General features: G+C 33.3%; 1 long non-coding RNA gene across 1 annotated transcript; it reads left to right on the top strand.

The window, feature by feature from the left end:
• Positions 1–13,764: 13,764 nt before the first annotated feature.
• On the top strand, positions 13,765–18,363 carry LOC130901304 (uncharacterized). Its single transcript, XR_009060263.1, has 3 exons — positions 13,765–13,888; positions 17,163–17,317; positions 18,273–18,363. It is a non-coding gene; the product is annotated as an uncharacterized LOC130901304 (long non-coding RNA).
• The last annotated feature ends 7,541 nt before the right edge of the window (positions 18,364–25,904 follow it).

The raw sequence follows: 25,904 nt of genomic DNA, 5'->3' as shown, positions 1-25,904 counted from the left end.
AATTTCAAATGTGAACTTTAATTTTAAGGTATATAAATAGTAGTTAGAATAGACGTATGAATCAATTTGATAGAGAAGAAATATTTTATTATTCCGTCATAACATGTATTTTTTTTCGGCAATATGGCAAGTTTCACTCATACTTATGTGTGAAATTCAAATTTCTCATTCAAGGTTCCCCTATTGAGGAAGAAAATATAACTCCTGTGTTACGCTCTTAAAAACGCAAGACTAAATTTTATTCCGTAAATTATTCAATAACTATTTCAGTTTATATAATCTAAATAATTAAAAAATGTACACCACTTCCTGAGGAAGATTCTCCTGCCGGGGAGATTATAATTTCAATTTAATATGTCAAATTTGTTTGTGAAGGGGATAAGGTTTCGTGGATTCATAATTACAGTGATACTTCTTTGAGAAATCTTTCTTTTCAGCACATCATTCTTATATTTTTGGTATTCGTTGAGGATTTGCTCAATTTTCATTTGTTTAGGGGGGTATTTAAACCATTCGGTTGTTTCGATGATGCTTATTTTTGGAAATAAGCGAATTTGAGAATGAATATATTTATATAAACAATGAAGGCGAGGAAGAATCATTAACGTATGTCACAAAGTGACACCTCAAGTGCTCTAGAATGTGCAGTAATCTCTATCTATACATAAGGGTTTGTGGATAACCTCAATAATACGGTGAGTTTTGAATACATATGAACCCAGGATATGTTTAATAACTATTTTTCAAATTAACGAATTCTCTCTATAACAAGCACATCAATGTTTTAAGAGAAATCAGGATAATTAATGCACGCAAAAATATATTTATTCCATACATAGATTTAACAATTGTCGATCTATTTGGACTCGACGGAAAAAATGTACAAGCATTTCTACAATGGTGTATCAAGCAGATTATAATATATTTCAATAGAAATTCGAATGATAATTAACATGGAATCAATGACAAAAATATTGTGTCACAACAAATTTTCGAAATGTCCTCCTTTATGTTGTTTGTTTGGAAATTATTTAACAAACGCACTAATCCAAAAAGTTACTGTATTGTGGCACTTTTATGTTGAATTTCGTTCGTTGACCCAATTACATAATACAATTTAGATTATCGATATTGCAAATTTCATTAAATTTGGATATTGAACGGGCCTTTAAACAATTATCAGTAGTCAAACATATTTTGATACTACTTCTAGAATTTTTGTGGAATTAAACATATTTTTACGTATGACACTCGACCATAAAAATATTACTCAAGAGTTGGATTCATTTTGAGCTCCATCCAATATGATATGTCTACAATTCTTGAGTACATCCACATGGGATTTCTCCTGGAACATTTTCTTTATTTGTTCTTTGAGTTTCAGTATCTACTGTTTTTGTTTGAACAATGTGATAGCCGTAATTTGGAAAAAAACGACAATCTCCTATCCATATTTAGCCCCACACTTTCTCAGTGCGCATAATGTACGCCTAGTGAAGAACTTTTTGATTCAAATGAGATGGGTAGGTTGAATAAAAGTTAGATATGTGTGTCGTCCATCATCCATATTTGTTTTCAAGTGACAACTATTTGGAAACACTTCAGGATCTCATTCTTATCTCATATTTTTGTCCAAATTTACTGATTAATGATTTATTTACTTACTTATTCTCGAAATCTGCATTTACGGTTCTGAAGATATCCCATAATATGCTGGATTGGCACGCAGGAAAGAATTCACGTCCATTAGGGAAGATGTAAATTTTCTCATGATAAATCTCTGTATACCTAATTTCAATTCTTCACCGAGAACGTATCTTGTTAAATGGGTAAATATACAAACTCCCTTTATAACTATTTCCAAATATTATAGCCAACCGTACAAAACATTAAGTCTTGTTGTTATCAATCAACTCTTTCAAAATAAATTTTTTCTCAGTTATAATAGACCTATTGCCCTAATTATTTTCCAATAAAAGAAAAAAAATGATCATAACTTAGATAAGGAGGAGAGGCCTATTCCAATCATCCACTTTATAATTTATTTATCAAGAAGTGAATATAAAATTTCCTGTTGAAGCATATTTCCCTTTGAAATTCCTTCTGGCGGAAAGAAGTTCTTTTACGAAATTTTTTTAGTATATATAGGTAGTTTACCTTCCGTCTCTGAAGGCGATAGTTTGGCTATCGAAACACGCATCAAACATTGAAATTATGAGTATAGGTTGATAGTATGAATATCAACAATATTTCCAGAAATTCCAATATAATATTGGAAACGTGTTAGAATATTAGAAACATTCACATTTAAGTTTCTCAACGCGGGGCCCACACCTCACAGAGGGCTAGTTTGATTATAAAGGGAGGTGAAATGAGTGGAAATATTGGAAGAAAATTGTTTGAAATCTAAAAACAAAGAAGATATATTAAAAAAGGAGATTTTGCTAATGAAATGTTTTACTTTCAAACGTATATACAGGGTATTTTTGAAATATCTGATCTCATCCATACAATAGATTGAAAACTGAAGAATATTTAGAGTTTACTCGGTAGAAAATGTTCGTAAAGCTAATAAAATTATGAACATTTTTCACGATTTACCTCTGTAGCATAAACTTTTTCTCTAAGATACGACTAAACTGTGTAATCCAAGGGATTAAAATGGCACAACTGAGGAGGCCAATGAATCGAAGATTTTGCACTTCTACTAATTCATCGATTCGAAAAATGGTTACCCAACCACTTACGACGTCTTTTATTGAAGTGTGGTGGAGCTCCACGTCCATAAAAACTAGAGATAAACGCTCAACCCAGGTATATATCACCATTCGACTTTCCAGGTAGAATGTCAATACCTATTCATTTCTTACCTAAAGTTGCTGCCCAATATCCTTATAACATGTGGATGAATGACTGTGTTCCATAGCAAACTCAGAGAAAACGCTATTGCCGTATAAAATTCAAAGTTGAATAATTATCAGCGATTGGGGACCTTAATTTGAAACAAACAACAGTTTGAGTCCCAGAACCGCAATATTTGATCATCAAATTGTTGTTTGTTCAATACTAAGGCCTCCAATAGCTCAGTGCCTATACTAATTTAACTTTCAAAAATAAGGTTCTGTACTGATTAGACCGGATTGTTGTGGAACGGAAATTAATGATAATGGATTAATAACTTCATCACTTCATAATTTTTAAATCAAAATATTCCGAAATTGGTATACAGATAGTTTTATTAAGAGTACCCTATTGCTGAAAAATTAAATGATCTGAAATTTTGCTCAATCAATCTTATATTGAGAAACTTATGTTCAATACTACTTGGTACGAACCGAGTAACTAGCGCCATCTATGAGAGTCGGACGTAAAAACAAATTCATTGGATGTATCAGCTTTCAAACATATTCATATAAAATTTCAAAATGTGTTTAATTTTTCCTCTCCTCAACGCCCTTTATCTTGAATACAGATTGCGTTACGAATATTTTTCAGTTTTATATGTATCCCACGGACTGGATCACCTTCTTTTGAAATACCCTGTATGTTTTGAAAATTTAATTGTGCTTCGTCAACAATTACCTAATGATTTAGTCCTAGAACTTATAATTTAAGTTTCTTTGGTGAACAATTGATTTTTTTATGTATATTACATAGAGGGGGGGGGATCAAAAATGTTAGAAAGCCAAAGTGAGGCACAAAAAGAGATTGAAAAACACTGATTCACATAGTAAAATAATCAATTAACTAGTGTGATACAAATTTTGCTATAAACAAACCTTCACTGTCCCAACTTTTATCTCACACATTTCGAAAAAAAAATTCTGTTAAAATAAACTTAAAGACCAATATACATTTATTGTACTGTCAGTGGGTAACAAAAATTTGAAATTTTGTTAGCTACTATTTTCCGTAGTATTCATCCTTTTGGGTCGGTTGAACTGAGGGTTGGAAAACGCCGGATATTACGGGAACGGTTTAGGAAGTGATCTGCCAGCGTTATTAATTATAACTTATTCCATTCAAACCTAGTCGATTGAATAAGGATTAATTTATGAACTGTGCCGAGTGGTACAAGATAAATTGTCGTTTTCTATTCCCATCATTTCGGTTATAATATATTAACAAAAGCGGTATACATTTATACATTTCAATAGTATCCTTGATAATATAACCTTTATTATATCTCGTATGTTGGCGGAACTTATAAAATGATTTACAACATCAAAATGGACCAGAAACTCAATGAATAGTCATTCTCTCGATAACTATGCAAATTTTTTCGAACTTGCCAGATTACAAAACTCATTCGTTTGTTATGATAAGAAACTATATGCATGTATCAGAATAATAATATGCATGTATCAGAATAATAAAATTAACTATGTTTAAGTATTATTATACAATTCACATTAGGGTTTTATCGGAATAAGAGCGATTTCATTTAAGCTGACTTCAACTTTCAATGTTGTCGACTTCAAACATAGATTTATTAGAGCATTGTAACATTCAACACATAGCCGCCATTTCTAATCTGGAATTTTCATTTTTTATAAAAAGTAGTTGTGAATATTTCCATTTTCTTTCATTTGATGGAACAATTTCCTTCGAAAACATAATATTGCTGTCATAGCAAAAACGGAATCTTTTGTCTTTAGACATCGTATAAAAATCAAAAATGAGAAAAAACTATAAAACAAACACCAGAAATAAGAGACATAAGGAATAAATCATGAAAAGGATGTAGAAAAAATATACCGAAGTAAACAACAAGAAAAAATAGAGAAAGCAGAGAGAAAAACCGATGAATTAGGAGACACAACAAACAAATACAAGAAGAACTAGGTAAAATCATTAGAGAGGAGGAGAAATAACAAGCAGAGCCGGAGAAAAGGTCATCTTAAATAATATTAAAGTCCCTACTCATGTGGATAACGATAAGGAAGAAGCTAGTGGAAACCACGCAGGGAAAATACAGTATTTAAATAAAATAGAGATACTTCTGAGCAAGCATCAAGAGATTGAGTGGTATACGTTCTTACTCAACGAAGAGAAAGAAAAAATGGTTGGCGTAAAAGTACTGGCAGTAAATACCTCCGCGTCGGTCGTCAAAATCGAGCTGAAGGTGAATAGACTGAATCAAAAAAAGGATGCACGAGCCGTACAGAGAAAAAGTTGTCAAAATAACTATTCATGGTAGTAATAGAGCCCACGAAAGAGTAGTCGTACGAAAAACTGAGTTCCACACAAAGATAAGTGTGGTTGAACTAAATATCCCGACGTACCTGTATATTGGTAAAAGTGCCAAGGTTTCCACTAGGAGCAAAGCGCGTGCACTGCGGGAGATGCGTGAGAGAGCACAGGGCGGCGGACTGCACAGTGCACCCTCAGCAGAATCGAGAAGCTGAAATGCAAAAACTGGGGAGGGGAGCACTCAACGAAGTATAGGGGATGCCTAAAAAACCAGAGGAAGACATAAACAAATAAAACCAGCCATAACAACTACATAATCAGCAGGTAGCTACGCACTAGCGTAGTAAACGGAGGAGAACGGGATCGATAGGTTAGACTATATTTTTATAAGAAAAAAAAATTCTATTCGCACGTAAACAGATAAAAAAAAAATAAAAAAAACAAAACATCCTAGGTTAGTCGAATCCATCCACAAGAGGACACTCCCGACTAACCAAGAGGCAAATTATACATCAGGGCAGCTGTAAAGAAGGCGAAACACTACCCGGACTAAAGTTTTTCTTGCCGAAGAAATTAGGAAAGGGTTAACCCAAGGCAGTGAAAACAAACACACACACATTGAGACGTCCAGACAACCAAGAAGACAAAAAAAACAGGGTAATTTTCAACAAAAAGATAACATTCCAGAAACTCCTACAGAACTCACAGGAGAGGAAGGAGTCCATGCGTGAAACTGCGACGCGAACGTAGATGAGGACCTGGTGGTAGAATCGGTGGATTTATCCAAAAGTTGATGCTTGAAAGGATGGAGTATCTTAAACGCGTGTTTTTGCAAACACCGGGAATTCGATTATGTATTAAAAACGATATACGACTAAGATACATAAGGTTTGGAAACAACTGAATGGATTGCGTCTCCAATATTTATATCAGAAACCCCAAATATCGAAGAGCATCTGACTTTCATCAAAGATTATTAGAAACACATTTTCCTAGACTCCCAATATAAGCGTTGTTTCTGCGTAAGCTTGGCCACCCTTCATCTAAAATAGACCATTTAATCGATTTCCCTCATCCTTTGACATATATGTGGATTAATAATCATGATGTACAAGTAGTTGATCCATAATTAGTTAGTTTTTCTTAGTTTTTTAACTTTCCTTGAAATAATACTACACGAATCTACTTAATTTTCTTTCTTTATTTCCTACGAAATGTTCCTCTTCACATTTTTAGTTTCAGTATCCACCCATTTCCAGTTTTTAATGAAAAATTTTCCACTCACAGAAGATAATGTATTCAACTCTAACAAAACAGCAAGAAGCTATCCTAGTTCCATGTCACGCACGAAATTTGAAATAAAAGTATCAGGACAAAATATTTTTTTATATTTGTGATTGTGGAAAAATAATTCTTGGATATTTTCCCGCATACGGCTTTTTTTTTCATAATAATTCCTACTGTGAATTTCGTGAAAATTTATCGTATGTAATTCGTAGTATAAAATCAAAAACACCGGGTACCCTTCATAAGAAAAACCGATTCACGTTTTGAAATATTACTATTAATTTCCTTCACAGTGACTGCACGTCCAGGATATAATTTCTGCCAGACTTATAAATCCAAGGATTATCATACATACAACGAGCTGAAAAATAGATGCGGGGGATTTTCAGAAGTGAGCTGTCAATTTTTTTCTGTGGATAAGATTTCATAACTACGAGGATGTATTGATATCTAATTAGCCTAGATCAGTTCCATGCATAAACAAAGTGTCAGAGTAAAGTTTGACGTCAAAAAAGTAAACCAGAGTTACGTAATAAATTAAAAGAAAAAAGGTGTCCACCGAAATTGTGAAAATCTAAAGATTGCAGTATCGAACCACCATCAAGTACCTGTATTTAAAAGGGTTAAGAGGTGAGCAGATTTACGAAGATATACTTAATAACCTTGATGATCAATGTCCTTCGTATGCGACCGGGAAAAATTGAGCTGCAAGCTCTAAAGAGGTAAAGGCCAGTTTTTGTGTCAGTCTCAGAAAATATCGATGCAGTTCATGACATAATTTGACATGACAAAGTTTGAAAGGTCGTAAATTTTCTTCCAACGAGGAGGTAATAAAAGGTGTGGAGGTTTGGTTTGCAGAGCAATTTTTTTGAAAGGTCTAGAGACGTTGCACAGGTTCCCTGTAATAAATGTATCCAATTAAGAAGAGAATATGTTGAGTAATAAAATATTTTGACATTGAAATTTTGTTTGGTTCCATAGTAGGCTAAGAATTTTTTAATATATCCTCGTGTTAAATTCAAATCAGGAATTTATAGATCATGAATGTTATGACATGTGGTAGAGGAGAATCATAATTTTACATACTGTTTTTGATAAAGAAAATTAAAGTGATATACGAGGACTGCTACTTAAGTTTTAAGATAGACAAATGAAAACAAATGTTTATGATTTAATATCGTTTCATGGTTTTCTAGCCAGATGTCGAAGCATTTTTCCATTGTGATTGAGGTAACTTCAAAACATGTGATTTGAAAACATCAACTGCTTTTTCAGGTGTAGAAAATTTATCTTTGATCTCTGGAAATAACAAGAAATCATTTGATCCCAAACAAAAGCTTTATAGCTAATGCCCAAGCGATTCAATGTTGTATCACCTTAAAAATTTCAAGCTTCGTTTGAGTCCTATTCCAGGTATGTATTCATACAAAACGATAACGGACCGAGAACAATCGATATTATAGTGAGGTCTTCATAATTTTAATTAAATTATAAGAGAGTGGTTCAAATATAAATTGGATTTTTTGAATGAACGCGCGAAAAAGTAGCTGCACTAGATGTTACGACGTTAAGAAGCGTAGAGAACGGTCGTGCCCACATAACCTCACTTTTTAGTGTACTTATAGCCATGAGCGAGAAGGACGTACCAATGTCTGCTGAGAAGGGGCTGCAAACTTCCACATGCTTGTCGTTCCAGACCAAGTGTTACCGATAAGAAAATCATTGTTGTAGATAAACTCATTTTAGGAGACTGACGTAGTCCTGAACATGATATGGCTGAAGAATTGGGCATCAACGCAACTAAATGGTGAATAGCTCGGTTACCGCAAAACTAAAGCCAAATAGGTACCAAGACTTGTATTTTGAGCAGAAATTCACAGGCTGGGAAGTTTGCATGTATCTTCTGCAGCGTGGAGTGATGGAAGAAAGACCAAGGCGCGCTACAAAAAGCGAAGGTTCCACTGTTAGTGGTGAATGTGTTGTGTATGTTTTGGGATATGAGAGAAGTAATTGCGGTTGATTTTTTCACTGAACAACGAGTTGTGAACGCGTAGTAGTATAGTAACCTCCTAGAAATCACAGTGAAACTTAGAAATCAAGATGACCGTAGTGCGATATTGCCGCAATACAACGCATACTTTTCGGCTTACGATGGAAACATTGAACGAATTGGGTTGAGAGACACTGAAACATCCTCAAAGTCTCAATTTTTTGCAATGCGACTATTACTTATTAGGTCTATTGAAAGAGGCAATTGGCGGATTGCGATTCGAAAGCAATGCGGAGCTAGAATCTTTCTTGCGCGAATGGTTACGTGACAAACCGAAAGATTTTCATGGAAAATGCTTCTGGAAAGGTGGCCAAATGATGTAGAAGGTAACGAAGTTTATCTAGAAATCTAAAAAATTTCAGCTTTGTAGTTTTTATAGCGAAATTCCGGTTTACATTTCAACCACCCTCGTCATTTCCTTTATTATTGAATAATTATTAACAGAATGAAATCTAGACTATTGGGTGGCTGTGAAATTAGTTAATCATTACCGCATTTAGAAATAAAAAGTACTCAAATATTATTGAGCCTAAACTATACAGAGCCACCAATCCTATTGCCAAACTACTCACTCCAAATCTTGATCAGAAAACAGTTACTTCAATAATTTATAAAAATATCTTTAATTTTGGAGTTCATGCCCAATTAAAAAATTTCGCCCAAAAATGTCTTAGTTCAGATTTTAGTTTTCTCAAGAATGTCTATTTTTTATTGAACAATTCTGCCTTAGAAAGAAGGATTCAATCGTATACATTATAAAATTTTAGAATTTTAAACGTTCCATTTTGTGTAATCTACGAGGTATGCTGATAGTGATCAACAATTGATAAAATGTGCAGAGATTTATACAAAACACTGAATATATGAACATGTACTTTAATTAGTGAACGTTGATCCGTATCAAAAGCCATAAATTTTGTCTTTGTAGCTCTCTTGTAATCATTTTTCCCCACATAATACGAGAATAATCAAAATTCCACAACACACATGATTATTAAATAACTGTACTGAAGGTCAAACGCATGTCATGTAGTGAACATTGTAAACTCGTAGTTCTAATATAAAAGAAACAGATAAGAATATTTATTTAAAATATAGGGGTCTATTTAACAAGGTTTTTTCAACTATAGTTATAATGAATGTTAATTAATTCCTTGGACTAAATTTGGGTCTAGTCACTGCTTGTTAATTGGGAAAATGGTTTCTATTACGTAAAAACACCTTTAATTAACATTTACGCCCAATAAATGAAGTTTTTCGAATTATAATATTTCTTAAATGGACTTATACTTGGAAAACTGAATGAAGAACTCAAAGAGACTTAATGGATAAGTGGATATATGGGATATGCCTTTGTTACGCTTTTACACGAAAACTATTCAACCTATCATCATAAAGCTTTGTACACATATTCTTAGAGGTATGAGAAATGACATAGGATACTTTTTATACAATAAAAATACCGCATCTAGCATTCCAGTAATGAAGTTCCAGTCCAGAGTACTGTAATACCTTTGCTTTGTATTACCGACGGTCTCGTAAATATCCAATCCAATTAACTATAATTTCTATATTTATTGTCATTATACAATATGAAATAAATTCAATTTCGGCGCTATTATGAACTATGTGAAAAAAACTTGAAACAGGTCGATTTTTATTCTTGAATTGACAATTTACACTACTTCAGGAATAATTAAATCCTTGAAGATGATCAAATATTAGACAAAGAGTCAGATAAAAAATTGATATGGATCTAATAGTCATTTAGGCGCTTAAAAATTGAAAAAAGTTTCGTGAAACAGAACATATGAAAAATATTGAGAAACCAGGTAAAAATGCTTAATTTACTGATGAAAAAAGTTAGATGTACTTCTAAAGATTGAGGAAAATCCGCATAAGACAACTCGAGTACTTACCGCCGACAATGATGTAAGTAAATAATCTATTTTGAGAGTTTTGTATGAAGAAAAATACCACCACCAAATACCACCAAAGTTCAGTAGATTCAGGTGTTGAATGAAGATGATGTAGACAAGAATTTTGTTAATTGATGATGGACAGTATGAACGCAGATTTGTAGTTCATAAAAAAATACGACGTTTCATTTAAATGGAACCGATAACAGACAGAACAGTAGATATTGGAGCAGTGAAAATCCTCACTGGATATGTATATTCTAAAAAAAGACGTGAGCAGCAGAGCTCCATCACGAAAGTCGAATTTTTCGTCGAATGAACAATTTAACTAATACACAAACAAATCTTTCCATAAAATGAATTTCTTGGAAATGATATCAATTCTCAATCTTATTTCTTTATATGGAAAATTTGCTATTCCTCAATAACTTTTCATTTCATTCATAATTTCAATAGACCCGGAGGTCTCGAACCCTCTTGTTCAATTCCAATTGACAACAAAGAAAAAATACCACCCTAGCAACGATCATACTCGTATTATTCATTAAATAGGAGGCGGTCCAGTTCAACAATTACAACGATCAAAATGATTTCGGGCGTTTTGTGCCAGAAGAACTGAAGAAGAAAACTTTGAACTTGAGAAAGACAATTCTTCAACATCACCCCTACTTGCATGCGAAGTTCGAACCCTCCAGTTAAACTTTTTCCGGCCAAAACATAAGAAAGTATAACAAAAATTACCATAAAATGGAGAGGGGTGGAGATGGAAAGTTTCGACCTTAGACAGGAAATCATCTCGCAACTAATTGAACCTACATGTGAAATTTCATTTTTCAGTCGCTTTTCTTTTGACCTGCAGAGGTGAGCAAAGGTCAAAAACCACTTTTTTTGCACTGCGACCCCTCGAAATATTCATTTGCTTTCAACCAAACTCTAATAACATCAATCCGCCGCTAAAAAATCCATGTATGCTAATTTTGAACCAAATCGGACCCGTAGCAATTGCTCGAGAGACGAAAATAAGAATTGTAGCTTAAACAGATATATACATATATATATATATATATATATATATATATATATATATATATATATATATATATATATATATATAAAGTACAGACATTCGAAAAACCATCATAATCGTGTTCAGGAGGTCTCAAAACATGGGAAAAATGATGTGCCCCCCATTTTTCTTCTAGTCATGCCTACCGTAATAGTCTAATTTTTCGAAGAAAAATTCGACTAAAAAGTAAACGTTTGGGTTAATATCATCAACAATAAAATTATTGGTCCTTATTTTTTTTGAGGACACAGTTAATGGTGAGGTTTATCTAGATTTTTTGATTAAGGTGCCTACCTTACAAAGACTTTTTACTGATGTTAATTTATCCAAATGAGATCCACGGCATTTTGCACGTACTGTTAGAAATTATTTAAACGAGGTTCTTCCCTTTTTATGGGGTTGTATACAATCCAAAGTATATTCTAATAGACCTGACAAGATTGCTGAGGTCATACAAAATTTTGAACTAGAATTCCAAAATTGTCAAGAAATGAATGGTGGTCGTTTTCAATTTTCAATTTAATTTGAAAGAACATTGAAAAATTCATTCTGAAAATTGTGCGACATCATTATCTTCATTTTACGTAAAGTTCTGCTTAACATCTTAAAAATCTTTGTTCCCAGGTATGATAGCATGAAATTTGGGAAAATTTTATATTGCTGAACAGAACTCTGGAATTCCTTTTTAAACGAGGTGCGACACGATACACTTTCTTATTTATAACTTCCGAGGGGGATAATATTAGCATACTGTATATTGTCAATTTAAGAATAGAAATCGATCCGTTTTGGGTTTTTTCCACATAATATATAATAACGCTAAAATTGAATTTATTCTGTACATATGGGGACCGCATTGTATAAAACTATTTGAATTTCAGGTGTTATTTTTGCGGTTGGATGCTATTCATTATGATTTCAATTATTCCCAGTGACCTTTCATTCCAATTCAAAAGGATTCAGTTTCCTGTCAAGCTTAGCTTTACTGTTATTATAAACAAAAAGCTTTATAAATGTGAATGAGAGTTTTTCTGATACGCTTTAACGCGAAAACTATTCCACCGATCATCATGAAACTTCTACACATATTCTTGAAAGTATTAGAAGTAAAAAAGATACTTTTATAATGGAAAAATATCTTTAACGAGAGGTAAAATAAAATTATTTTTCAATAAAGTATATTCCAAGTTTTTTAAACCACATTGTATGTAGTAATTTCAAAAAATGCAGTAAAGCAATAAAATATAGTTATCATATTGATTCATTTCTATCGTAATCATGTCTTTTACTCATTAGACCTCTTTTATGCGCGCGTTTTTTGTCGCTGATCGCAAGGCGACAAGAAAAGTAGCGTTAATTTATGAAACAATATTCAAGCGTTTTTGTCGCGTGCCGCTTTCAAATTTGAGCGGTTTCAACTGTTGCAAGTGTACCACACAACAGCAGTGATTAAAAATGGTAAGTACAAACAAAAGACCATTATTAAGAAAATAAGTATGATAATAGTATTAATGTGTAGATACAAATTTGTTTAAATCAATGGTAATATCGAAATAATGATTTCGATAATTTCCTTCCACTCATCTCTTTTCAATCGCCTGTTTTTGTAATCTTCTGATGACGAATCCCGTAATTTTTTTCTTTTATTGCGTCAATAAAAAATTCAACGTCCAGATTTTCCATGGTACTCCTTCACGTATCAACACTATTGCAAACTGACTGTTCAAAATGACAACGATAAACGATAATAATCGCGCTACATAAAAGCACCAATTGAAATCAATATAATTTTGAAACGCCTGTCGCGACGCGTCAGGATTTCAGTACGCCGCGACAGAGGCGGCGAGCGGCTGATTGACGTCGATGCATAAAAGGGCACTTTTAGAAAACGCCGCCAAGAGGCGTTAATGTTTTCAATGCGACCGTAGCCGCGGGTAAAAGCTAGTAGCTGATGAATGAATTGACATATAATTTAAAGTAGTGTTTCCACATGATTCATATGTGATTATCAAGCGACTGTGGGTTTGTATTCTGTCGAAATACATTATTTTTAAAGGATTATGTTCAAAATTCAGTGAATGTTTGAAAAATTTCAAATTGAAAACATGATATTCCACCGCTGAGAAATAAAAAATTATCAACCTGTTTGTTTCTTTACATTATCTCCGACGAACCACAAAGAAATACGAAACTGTTTTGATAAGCCTTGAGCTACATTATAAAAGGGCAGCATCCGTCCATTACGCGGTTCGCTGTAGCAGTTGTCAGAAATATGAGATTTAATAAAGTTTGTGTGTTTGGATGCTTTAGAGTGGAATGAGATATTGTTCAACAAATATACGGAGAAAGTAGATGGGAATATATACATTTGAGGTATTTATAATGTATAAGGTATTTATATTCCTGTTTCAAGACATTTTCTCAAAATATTACCTGTAGTAAAAAACAATTCTTCATAGTATCGATCAGAAGATTCGCGGAGCATTCAATAAGTTTGTTTTGAATCTTTGTCTTATTATTCGATATATCGTCCTCACAAATTAGCAGGATTTCCTGAAGTCCTGAACTATTTATTATTTATAATTTTCCTTTACTTTAACATTTCGCCTTTTCCTTATATCTCAATATCGTTCTTTTTTCTATTTTCCATACTTTCGGGAGTTTTCTCAGGTACATAATTTCCACAACTTGTAGTTTGCTTACGAATATCTGTATCAGTATCAAGCTTTCGCAGCGGAAAGTCGGGGTTGGTGTAAACATGAAGTTGTATACAGTAATTTCATCAATTTTTGACTTAACAGATAAATTCCTCCCTCCTAAATATGATATGTTTTTTTAATAGAGTGATATAAACTAGGCACAACTGATCAATAATTTACACTACGGCAAATCATGGAAAGATGCTACGAACGTGATATTTATCAAAATTCACTAGCTACATGTTTTAAGCAAGGTTTTGGTACAGTAGGTGCATCGTAGGAAATCTTGTGCTGAAGTTAACGATTTCCTGCAGTCTCGTATCTCAACTATTTATTTTTTATAATTTGCCTCACTACTCTCAGAGGTGTCTCTTAATCTGCGAAAACTTACATTTATTACAGCAAAACTGCAACGTCTCTAGACCTTTCAAAAAACATGTTTCTTCTTGCTCTGCATACCAGAAAGGAAAGAGATGATAGTTAATAAGGGGGGTGTTCTAATAATTCGAACCCTGAATCATGAATTTTTTGCATGGAAACATGAGACTTGTGAGCAGGGGCGTTGTCCTGCAAAAACAAAACACCTTTGGATAGCTTTCCGCGTCTTTTCTCTTTAATTTTTTCCCGTAGAGTGGACAGTAATGTCGAATAGTAATCTCCAGTTTTTGTTCTACCTTTATTCAAAAAATCAAACATGATTACACCATGGCAATCCCAAAAAATTCAAGCAAGAACTTTTCCAGCAGATTTTTGAACACGAAACCTCTTAGGTCTTGGAGTACCAGAGTGTCGCCTTTCCATCGATTGTTGCTTTGTTTCTGGATCATAGAAATATACCCAAGTCTCATCGATAGTAACAATCCGGTTTAAGAAGCCTACATCGTTTTCAAATCGAGCAAATATCGAACGGCAATGTAAACATCGTAGGATCCATTGAAGCCGAGAGTTTAAGATGGTTTGGCCACTTTTAAAGAATTGAGATCGGGTTCACGAAGAATGGATGTGAGGAAATGGGAAAGATTGGTGAAGAACATAAAATGAGGCCTGCTAGTGACCTAGAATTTGACTGTCAGCTTGAAGAAAATCTGGCGGAACAATATTATGGGAAGAAAAAAGAACAATAAATACGAAATCTCGATCTAACCTTCTCGTTGACAGCGACGATACAATATGGAAACCATAGAAGGCCATTCTAAAGAAGAAGACAAAATATGGTTACGCAATCCGTTGATGGGAAAAAGATTTTTGTAAAAAATCATAAAAGTTATCATCTATCGCAAAAGCAATAACTTCAATGGAAAACAGTAAGAGGCTGACTAGCCCCGTTCGAAGGATATCATGACATGGAGGACCTATAGCCGAAAAGAATTCATGGGTGCGTACGGAGGTACTATGAAAGCGAGATATGGAATGACTATTAAAAAACGTAAAGATTCATTCACTGGCATGCAATCTGCCCACCAATATAAAAAAAGCACGAGGACCGGCAACTGTCTTCCGAAAGAAGTTTGGGCGATTATGAAAAGTTGTAGAATCCAACTTCGAACAGGACACTAAGAATCAAACACAATTCGCGGTACGTCTTCTACCTGGTATCAAAAAACGAGGTTAAAGATCAATCCAACTACCGCGTGTGGGAATCTCTTCAAAGCCTTATTTTTCATTTGTTCAAGACAAATTGAAGATTTCCAGAAATTCGAATATTCTGGAAAGTGAGATAATGTATAAAAACTAGTCTCTAACAGCCGCAGTAATTAGTGAATAAATTGATGTCATAGTGAACAAAACGGGATAGTAAATCGGGATATTAAATCAGTTTATTTGAATGAATTAGTGAGTTGAGAAGTAGATAAGTCTCTAGTAATGAGTGTTGATGAATAGTTTAGTGTATTCACTTTTAGTTTATGAATAAATTACGTAAGTAAGATAGACCGTTTGTATAAATTCACCACACCGCCTAAAAGCTGTTTAAACAAATAAGAAAATTACATTATCAAAAACAATAGGAGTTATAACTAAAAGTTAGAACTAGCGGCAGAGAGTTCTTCACTTCTCCTATTATAGAGAGCGTGCGTGCCATTCCAACCAGGAATGAAGTTTTCCCCCCTACTAACGACGAGTGGAGGTATGTGTTTTGAATACCAAATTACAAAGTAAAGAAAATTTTGGTTCTGGTTTTGACATTCTGCATTTTAATGTAGAATTTTACAATAAATGTGATACATTGCTACTGAGAATTTATATTTCATTTAATATTTTATCAAGAATTTATCATATCGATATGTATAAGAGATAACAATAAAATCTTAATTCATGGTGAGCTCCCATTTTGATAAATGAATGTATTCAGCTACTCAGTAAGAAATCTATAAAGTAATGAAATATATGTTTTTCAAAAGTATAATCACATGTGGTAGCGAAACACATTTCAAAAATCCTTTGGACGGTTTTATGATTTATTAAAGGAATACAATGAAATACAGAGTACCTCAAATTTCCTCAAGGATTCTTTAATCGATAAATGGTGTATCTGAATGATATAAACAGGAAATTCGATGTGAATTATTAACGAGAAACTCTCTTCATCAGTTGCTCTGAGGCAAACTAAATGACTAAATGAATATCCAGTAGTCGATCAGCAAATGACGGAATTTCATTTTTTGTTTGTTATTCCCAAGAATGAATTTGCTTCACATATAAAAATCTTGATATGAAAAATCATAACTAGAAATGATTTGCTTCAGTTCTTATTAGGATAAACACAAATAAAATAAATGAAAAACTAATCAATAGTCAAGAAACAAAATTGGATTTTTGATGATGTTTCTTAGAATATAAACCTATCTATTTGATTATTTTCAATAATCAAATATCAACGAATGAATTCTTATTTATTTGAAACAGCCTTTTTCTTATCGACCTGATCCGTTTTTTACAATAAATTTCAGTTTTTCAGAAGTTTTCATCAGAAGTACGCAATACATCGATCCTCAGTTGACTACTAACTGATTGGGAATCAATTCAAAGTTTAACTGAGAAGAAATTATAATTATTACAACTCATTAATTCAAAAGTAAACTACCCGTAAACGGAGATTTTAAAGGTGCGTATTAGTCCGGGAGCCAGCTGCATTTTCAACTAGTCATTCCGCACCACCCAATTCTGCTTGTCCTGACAGAATTCAACTTAGGAGTGAACGTAATGACCTTCAGCTGGCAAGGTCGCGTCGGGTCCGTTTGATCCAGGTGTACCTTAATTTAAAACCGGAGCAATTAACTATTGCAGTCTCGATTTAAAGGTATACATCTTGCAAATATTGACTGCACTGTGTACAATGTCGATTTTATACCACGTTGTGTAGAGACCCGAGCCAACTGTACGCAGTTTTTCACCGTGGTTTCCGAAAACAATGTATAATAAAATCATTAGAATAGTAATAACCAAGCTGAAATAAAAGTATTTCGTAGTTTATTATATAATGAATAAATATCAGGCTGAAATTAAAGTATCCGGTAATTTATAGTGTATTTAACAAAAATAAAACATTCAGCCGGTAATTAACGGATAGAAAGTATTTCAATTATGCGATCAACGCATGTGAACCTTCAGCGTATCAGCTGAAGGACTTTTCGTCACCCTACATGCAGCTGAAGGTTTTTTTTGTTGAATATACAATATAATCTACCATATTAGTTGAATTTACGGAGTTTAATACACCTGGATCAAACGGACCCGGCGGCATTTAGGCAGAACCTACCATTGATTAGAAATAGTCTATAAACTAAGGTCTCTCATTGGTTGTTAGAATAGAAGGTAGGATTTGCCTTGACGTTGCTAATTAGCTGTATCTTTTATCTTAAGATGTGCACGTTCATTCATGAGCTTGCTGATAGAAAAGGAAATATATGGTAAAAGGTACAATACAGGATTTATTATTTCATTATTTATACAGAACATTTTAAATTATAACATTTTTATGTTTAAATGCGACTTCGCATTTTGCACATTTCTTTTCCTTTTTGGGTGTGTTTTTTCACTAGTTGCTGGTCGACCTGCAGGTCGACGCTTACTGCCACTAGTTACACCTGGTTTTCTTCTGGAGATGGACGTCGGCTGAACTCTTATTGAAGCACCAGCTCGATTGCATAGGTACTACCGCACGTACTTAAAAATGTATTCCAACTATTTTTTGTTTTAGCTTTATCCAGCCTCTTCAAACATCTGTTCAAAAGTACTCTACATGTACAAAACTTAGTTGTTCTCTTAGTGCATCCAGGAAATGTTCAAACTCAGTATTATTAGCATTTTATCAGCACTAAAAATTAAACAAACGGATGGCAATAACCGAATCGTCAAGAATAGTTCGATGGCCACAAGATAAAAGACTACTAAAGTCTTAATAGACGCATAATTTATCTATTTGAAACATGGTTTGACATTCACGATGAAGTAAATTTCGTTTGAGTTGACAATAGCGAAAATTGCGGCTTGAATGGGCCATGTTCTAAAGAGAAACGCATTATGATAGTACACGCTTGAAGCAAAACGGTTTCGTACCTAAAGGCGGGTTCTCACGGAGTCGTAAACTGGGCAAGAATACTACTCGTTTTGCGCATGTCTCACGACTGCTTGATTTTCACAACCAATCATATACGACCTCTAGTTCATACGAATTAGTGTCTGAAAGGCGTCGCGACCAGAAACGAACCACCGCTAACATCGAGTTGTTCATAGTACATTTTTTATTTATTTGTGTTTTTATTGTGTCTAATTATGGCTAAACAGTAGAGTGCAAAGTTTGAGTGAACTTTTAATCATTGAATTATAGCATTTGAGAAATGTGAAAACAAGAAACGAGTGTGGGTTCATGATTGTATAAAAAAACGAAATATTCTTGGTGCCACTAATAATATATGTCGAAAACTATCTTTGGAAGATCGATGTGGCTACAGAAACTTTATCAGAATGATTCCAAGTGTTTATTTATATTTGCTCAGTAAAATAAAAGTAGCGATTCAAAAAGAAGACACCAATATGAGATTGGCGATTCCAGCAGAATCTAAGCTTAATGTCACCTTAAGATTCTTAACGACCGGAAAAATATTTGAATACTTTTTAGAGAGAATCTGAAGAATGAGAATATACCGATGATAAATAAGAATCATAACTGTACTCTTCGTGACTAGGATGAGCTACATTTGAATTGATTTCCGGTTGATATTGATGGTTGTTGGTATGCAGAAGTACTTTACTATGGTATCCCGATAAATCATGGTTCCTTTGCATTTCATATTCGATTCTTTCATTAGACAGAAAGTTCTGTATTTGCATTTGGAGTTTAAGTGCTCTCAAAGTGTCCAGTTGTTTAGCTATTTTGCCAAACTTTGGCATCAAATATCAATTTCTGTTTCTAAAGATATATTTTTTTGAATGCTTTTTTCGTAGCTTCTCCGATACATTATGGTGGAGCACATTGATTCTGCAGTCGCCTCTTTTCTGATTGAGCTATCTGATCTAATTTTGATGGAAGTTTGAATGATTCACCACACTCTTATTCGTTTAACAAATTTACTTCGACTTGGTTATTTGGAACACAACTGTTTCTGTCTTCTAATTGTTTTTATGTATTGTCACATTGAATTGGCTAATTAGGATAATTATATACGGTTTTATTCATTTCTGGATTTTATTTCAGACATTAATGAACAATCGTAAACCACGGTACCTTAGGCTCATAAATATCAAGTTATTTATTTTTTGAATTTTGATAATAAGCTAATCTAATATTTTTTATTTTCTGGGCTATACCACGAATACCTTCAGAATTTATTTTCCACAAACATTCCACATCGCGATACAATTCAACAAATTGAATTGTTTGTTTTGTATTCATTTTGTACACTGACATTTTGAATGCTTACGTAGAAATGTTATTAATTATTATTATAAATAAATAAAATGTATTGATTCATTTAATTAATAGATTACAGGTTTTATTTAGGTCGTACAAAAATCGAAACAAACACGTGTATCTATATACGCTAGAAACTTCACATTTGGTGGGTGTTTCGCGACTAAACCGGTCGTGTTCACTCCAACATGCCAAGCGATCTATTTTTGGTCGTTGACGAGTCCCACTACCACGACTACCAGTTCAGATCAGGTAGTGTCACGAATAACTCTTCTAATAGTAGTATTTTCGCCCAGTTTACGACTCCGTGTGAGTCCGCCTTAATGTCTTATTAATATCTGCTGAAAAAATTGAAAACTGATGAACGCGAAGACATGACAGCAGAATTATTTGAAAAGTGTTTCAATTAACAGCTTTTAACTAACATTCCACCACAATCACTAATCGTTATGGAAAACGCATCCTACCCCTCGCGGTAACTCCTTAAGATACGAAGTAATAGTAGTAACAAAGCTCAAATTTAAGCATTTAAGTCTGAAAAAAATATTCCTATTCCTGTCAGCGATAGTAAAAAAGGCCCAACAAACAAATAATTGCTCACTGTTGTTGAAGGTTTAGAGTTAGAGGCAATCCATTCATTTTGACAAGCTGTGCATAGAACTGGGTCATACTCTTCTCAGACTACCTTCTTACTATTGCTTATTTAACCCTATAGAGTTATGGGCATACGTAATATCAGAATTAGGAAAATGTCATCAGAGTGGAGAACTGAGTGAAGAGGTTGTAGAACTCGTGAAGAAAGTTAACGAGGTATAATAATTATTAATATCATTTATGTTGTTTTGTTTTTAATTATTTACTTGTAAACCGAATACGTTTTTTTGTATACCTTATCTTATGCTACCAGTTCAGTTTTTTTGTTTTACTTATATTCAAATAGATGTTTTCCGAATAATGAGGGTGTGTTCTTTTCGTGATACTGCTAAAATTTATAACGATTCCGATTGGAGTATTCGGCATCCAGTAAAAATATTAATGCCTGAAGCCGACCACTCCGATCGGAGTATCTTTTTTTCTAATTTGATACAGAAGAAATTAAAAAGTTGATAAGACTATAATTGACATGATTTATGGCATAAATAAAGCCAACAAAACAAATAAAACGTAATGGCGTCTAAGATTGCCTCAAAAATATGGTCGACATTCAACCTGTTGAATTCTTACGTTATGAAGGAAAAGCTGTAAAGTGAAATAATCACATATAATTATCCGTTACATCAAAATTATCAATTTTTTGCAAATTCTATAAACTATACTCTTCTATGTACACAAAATTCAAACCTGACTAATGTTGTATCTCTACAAAAAAATTACTATTTATTGCTTTTTCTTTGTCTTGAATTTTTCAATAGAAAATATCATTATTACTAAACTACATACCGAGATTCCTTTCACACATTACTAGATTATTCCCAAAACACAGATGAATAGTATAGAATTGTCTTTTTACTTACGCACTGCATGAACAACGTCTGATGCGTACTGGTGCGTACATTCAAGTGACCAAACATGAGAAAAGCTGACGTTTCTGGTATATTTGATTGCACCTTGTTAAAGACCTAACATCCATTTTGCATAATAAGCGAGTTTTGGGACATTTTTTAACACTTGACAATTTAGACTTTTGTCTAAATATACTATATACGTCAATTGAAGAACCTTCAAATTACGTATTCTGGTATTTATCTACAGTTGTTTAATCAATCTAAGCTAAATATAAATATCAGAAGAGTTTTTGTTTGGAGTTACTTGATATTAACGTGAAATAAACATGAAATGAGTATTTATGGTTCTGATAAATGTAATGGAAAGATATAACATAAACTAAGCGTATTTACAAGAAACACGTGTAATGTCACAAACATAAAGAGGAAGCGAAACAATTTACCTAGAGATCCGGAGTAGTGTTCATAGTAAAAGCCCCTAGAAACAACGCCGTTCAACACAATTTATGCTGATTGTGCTGCAATCAGGAAGAGAAGAAAAGTATTTAAACATTCGTGAAATATTGAGATATGAATGAGAATGACATTCGTTTTTGCTTTATAACACAAAAAATTGGAATTATGATATGAAAAGAAAATATATGAAACAAATCACGCCAAATGAACTCAATAGAAAATATGCAAAGAAGTGGCAATAAGAAGGAATAATTGGGTGCCGAACAAGGCAAATAGCCCATCAATTCGACTGTTCAAAGAATGATTTGTTTTCTGTGATTGATTTTTCTGGTTTTTTCGAACAATTACCAATGAGAATTGACCGTTTTGCGTTGCTCTTATGAAATAACTAGATATGTCATCACCAACATCCCTCATGGTTTTGCAATATCAGTTCATTCATAAATTCGATGTTTTTTGGCACATCTGCTGATTCTATAGCGAAGTACAACCATTATTAGATTCGGTAAACCAGCTAAACATAGTGGCTCGAGATGGTGCTTCAACACCAAAAGTCAATTTCCGGGATGGTTACCTCTGCAGTTTGCATACCTAGCAGGCTTAGTTATCCTTTTGGACACTCTGATGTAAGATGTTGTCCAGCACATTTCAGGCATCTTGGTGCTCTGCCACAGTTTGATGTAGGATGCCCCCATTGCTAGCAAATGTGGCATTGGATTATTGGCTTCGTCTACCTACGATGTTCCCATTGTATTCTTATGTGTTCTACCACACTTACAATCACTATTAGATAGAGTGGTCTACCTTATCTTCTCTATTCATATGTAGCACCAACTGTAATTTTCTTTGTTGCAATTTTGACGGAGTGAAATTTTAATGTGCTTGATGTATCAATAATCTCTCGTTCATTCATATCTCAGACATTTTGCAAGTGAATAAATCCAATGAGACAATTTTAAATTTGAAGTCACTTTTTTTGCTACGCTATTGAATTCCCCTTCGCAGTATTCTTCAGATTACTGACGGTTACAACAAATTCTGCTGCTTATTTCACCCGTTGATCTGATTTTTCATAACCCAGCATTTCAATGTTGTGTGGATTCTATTTGAATATCATTATCTATGCTGTGCCTTGTAAAGTTCAAATGCATGGTTTCTAAGTAGAATATTGTGCAGAAGACACAATTTATAGCGATAAAAGAGATGGAAAATATATTGCAATTCTAAACATTCAACCTACAATTATTGATAACTTGTAACTGTAAGTTGTTCTGCAATGGCATATTTTTATTCTTTCCCTAAGTATGTAGTATAAGACAGAAAACCAGCGTTTAATGATGTAACGCGCCTTTTCAGGCTACCAATCAAACGTGAAAAGAAGAATTTTATTTGTTTGGTGGAGGATGCAAATTGTTTTCAATAACAACTTTCGAATCAATATGAACACAGCAAGCAAAAGTTTGCTATATTCACATAAAGGCTGTTCAAACTTTTCAGCTCTTTTGTCTGTTTATGTTGAATTAATTTTGAAATTAATTTGAAACTTTTGATTGTTGTAAAACTTATTTCTTCAAATTCCACTCGTTTAATCAGTGTTCTTTCAAGTTTTGTATCTTATTGATCTCAAAATTCATGTTAAATGGATGTTCCAAATATTTCATTGCTCCAAAAATATACTTTTTGGGGAAAAACAAAATTGTAGCTCATATTGATGAAGCCATGTTGAGAAATCACTTAACAAAGCTTAAAAACATTGTGATGTTATTCTTCGGCAGTGAAAATAATAAATTTTAATGGATGATTATGTATGTCAAAGTAGTGTGTTTGAAGTAATAAACAATTCTACACTACCTATCAATGGTTAATAATCGATAACTTTTACATAGACAGGACAATTTAAAAATAACAAAAATGAAATTTTGAATCGATTTTTTAACAAAAAATTTGCTTAACTCGAAAAAAATGTATGGCTATGAGATATGTAGATTGTAGGTTTTCTTTAACTATTCTATTAACCAGTTCATCTGAAACGACAGATTTGCGTCCTTGGCCATGTTTATCATGCACGGCCATCTTAAATTTTCGACACCATTCACGCATGAAAATTTCCTCATACCCACGACTCCTTCTCCGGTGAATTTCTGCAGCACTATTGCCTTCAGCCTGTAGAAAACAAATCACATTTCGCAATTCACACATGGGGGATTATCAATAATGAGGGACATGTTTACGTGGCTGTAGCACAACGCCGACTGACGCCTGAAAGTCAACAATGGTGGAGTGTGTAGTGTGAGAGCTTTGCAGTCGCCTACGACTCATGCCCGCGTAACGTCTGCACGAAGCGATTGGGGGTTGAAAAAAAACGGCCCTCGTGTATTTTTGTAAATGCTAAGGAAATCGTTCGCTAGAAAAATACATTCTGAGGAAAATTATCATAGAATGTGAATTTATAATCATTTTTCAGCTAGTAGGCTACTGTCAAATAAGCTTCTACGTGTTATTAAACTAAACATTGCAAGTGACTTAATTTGTAAATGTCAGTTTGCTGTCAATCTTTTAAAAAATTGTCATCAATAATTATTTCATATCAGCGTCGGTTATAACTCCATAATTTTCAAACCAAAATATTCTGAAAACGATACACAGTGTCTTGTTTTATCAATAGTACCTTTTTGGCGAAAAATTAAATGCTATTTGGGTTCACTTGAAATTTTGCTTAATAAATCTAATATTTATATGTTCAATAATACTTATTATTATATTATTACTCTGGAGAGCAACTTATTGTAATGCTGTTCTTATTTATTTGAACAGTTTATAATCACAAAAAGGTCGGGTGAACTTATATACACAGTGTAACTTATTTAGGTAATTTATTTATTTACTAATCCTTCACTAACAACAATTCACTAATACTCAACACACTAATTTATTTTAATACAAATTGCTTGCCAACTTCGTTCAGCTTTTAGAGACTCGTTTTATGCATTATCATCAGAATCTTCGATTTCCTGGAAATATCTTATTTGTTGTAAGCAAACTAAAAGTAATTATTAAAAATTGTTTGTATGAAAGCAGCCAAAAATACAATGTGAATAGGTCACAAACAAATAAACACACCTTCCAAAAAATACAGAAATTACTCGACGAGTCTACGAAACTTTTCGATCAATATAATTTAGAATTTGACCGGCTTCACGGACTATATTAGTAGACGATTTCGTGGTAATTCAATTTTTGGAACGAATGAATCAGAATTATATAGCTTCCTTTTTCTTGAGTTGAACAAAATCTGGTATTATTATATCATAAACCTCGTCAATACACCATGTCAGTTCCAGAAGTCATACTTGTAATTTTCCTAATGTATTTTCAAAGAGACTTATCATTGCAGTGAGATCTGAGTATTCTTCAGTCTTGAGGGATCATCCATCATTAGTTGTACTCCTATACACGGGCTATTCGATTACAAAAAATTTTATTTAATCTAGTATAGCCTCTGACAAAGAATCAAGTAGAGGAAATTTTCAAAATTACATTTTCAATTCACTTCTGTACCCACCGAATATCAAATAACTGGTTTCTCAATTACATCTTTTTCAATCTTACGGAAAACATGTCGCAATTTAATGCGAAAATATCGGAAAAATCTAATAAAAACAAGTCGAATTTCACTGTAAACAACTAATCGCATCAATCGCTCATATATCAGTATCCAATATAGTACACTGAAATACATCGTTCCACATCTCTATCGCTCCAGGGAAAACGATTTGAAACCTGAATGGAAGTCATTACTTGCGGTAGAGATTTATTCA

The sequence above is a fragment of the Diorhabda carinulata genome, chromosome X, assembly GCF_026250575.1.
Source record: "Diorhabda carinulata isolate Delta chromosome X, icDioCari1.1, whole genome shotgun sequence".
Lineage (NCBI taxonomy): Eukaryota > Metazoa > Arthropoda > Insecta > Coleoptera > Chrysomelidae > Diorhabda > Diorhabda carinulata.
The sequence above is the reverse complement of the archived record's forward strand: the minus strand, read 5'-3'. Positions and strand labels throughout refer to the sequence as shown.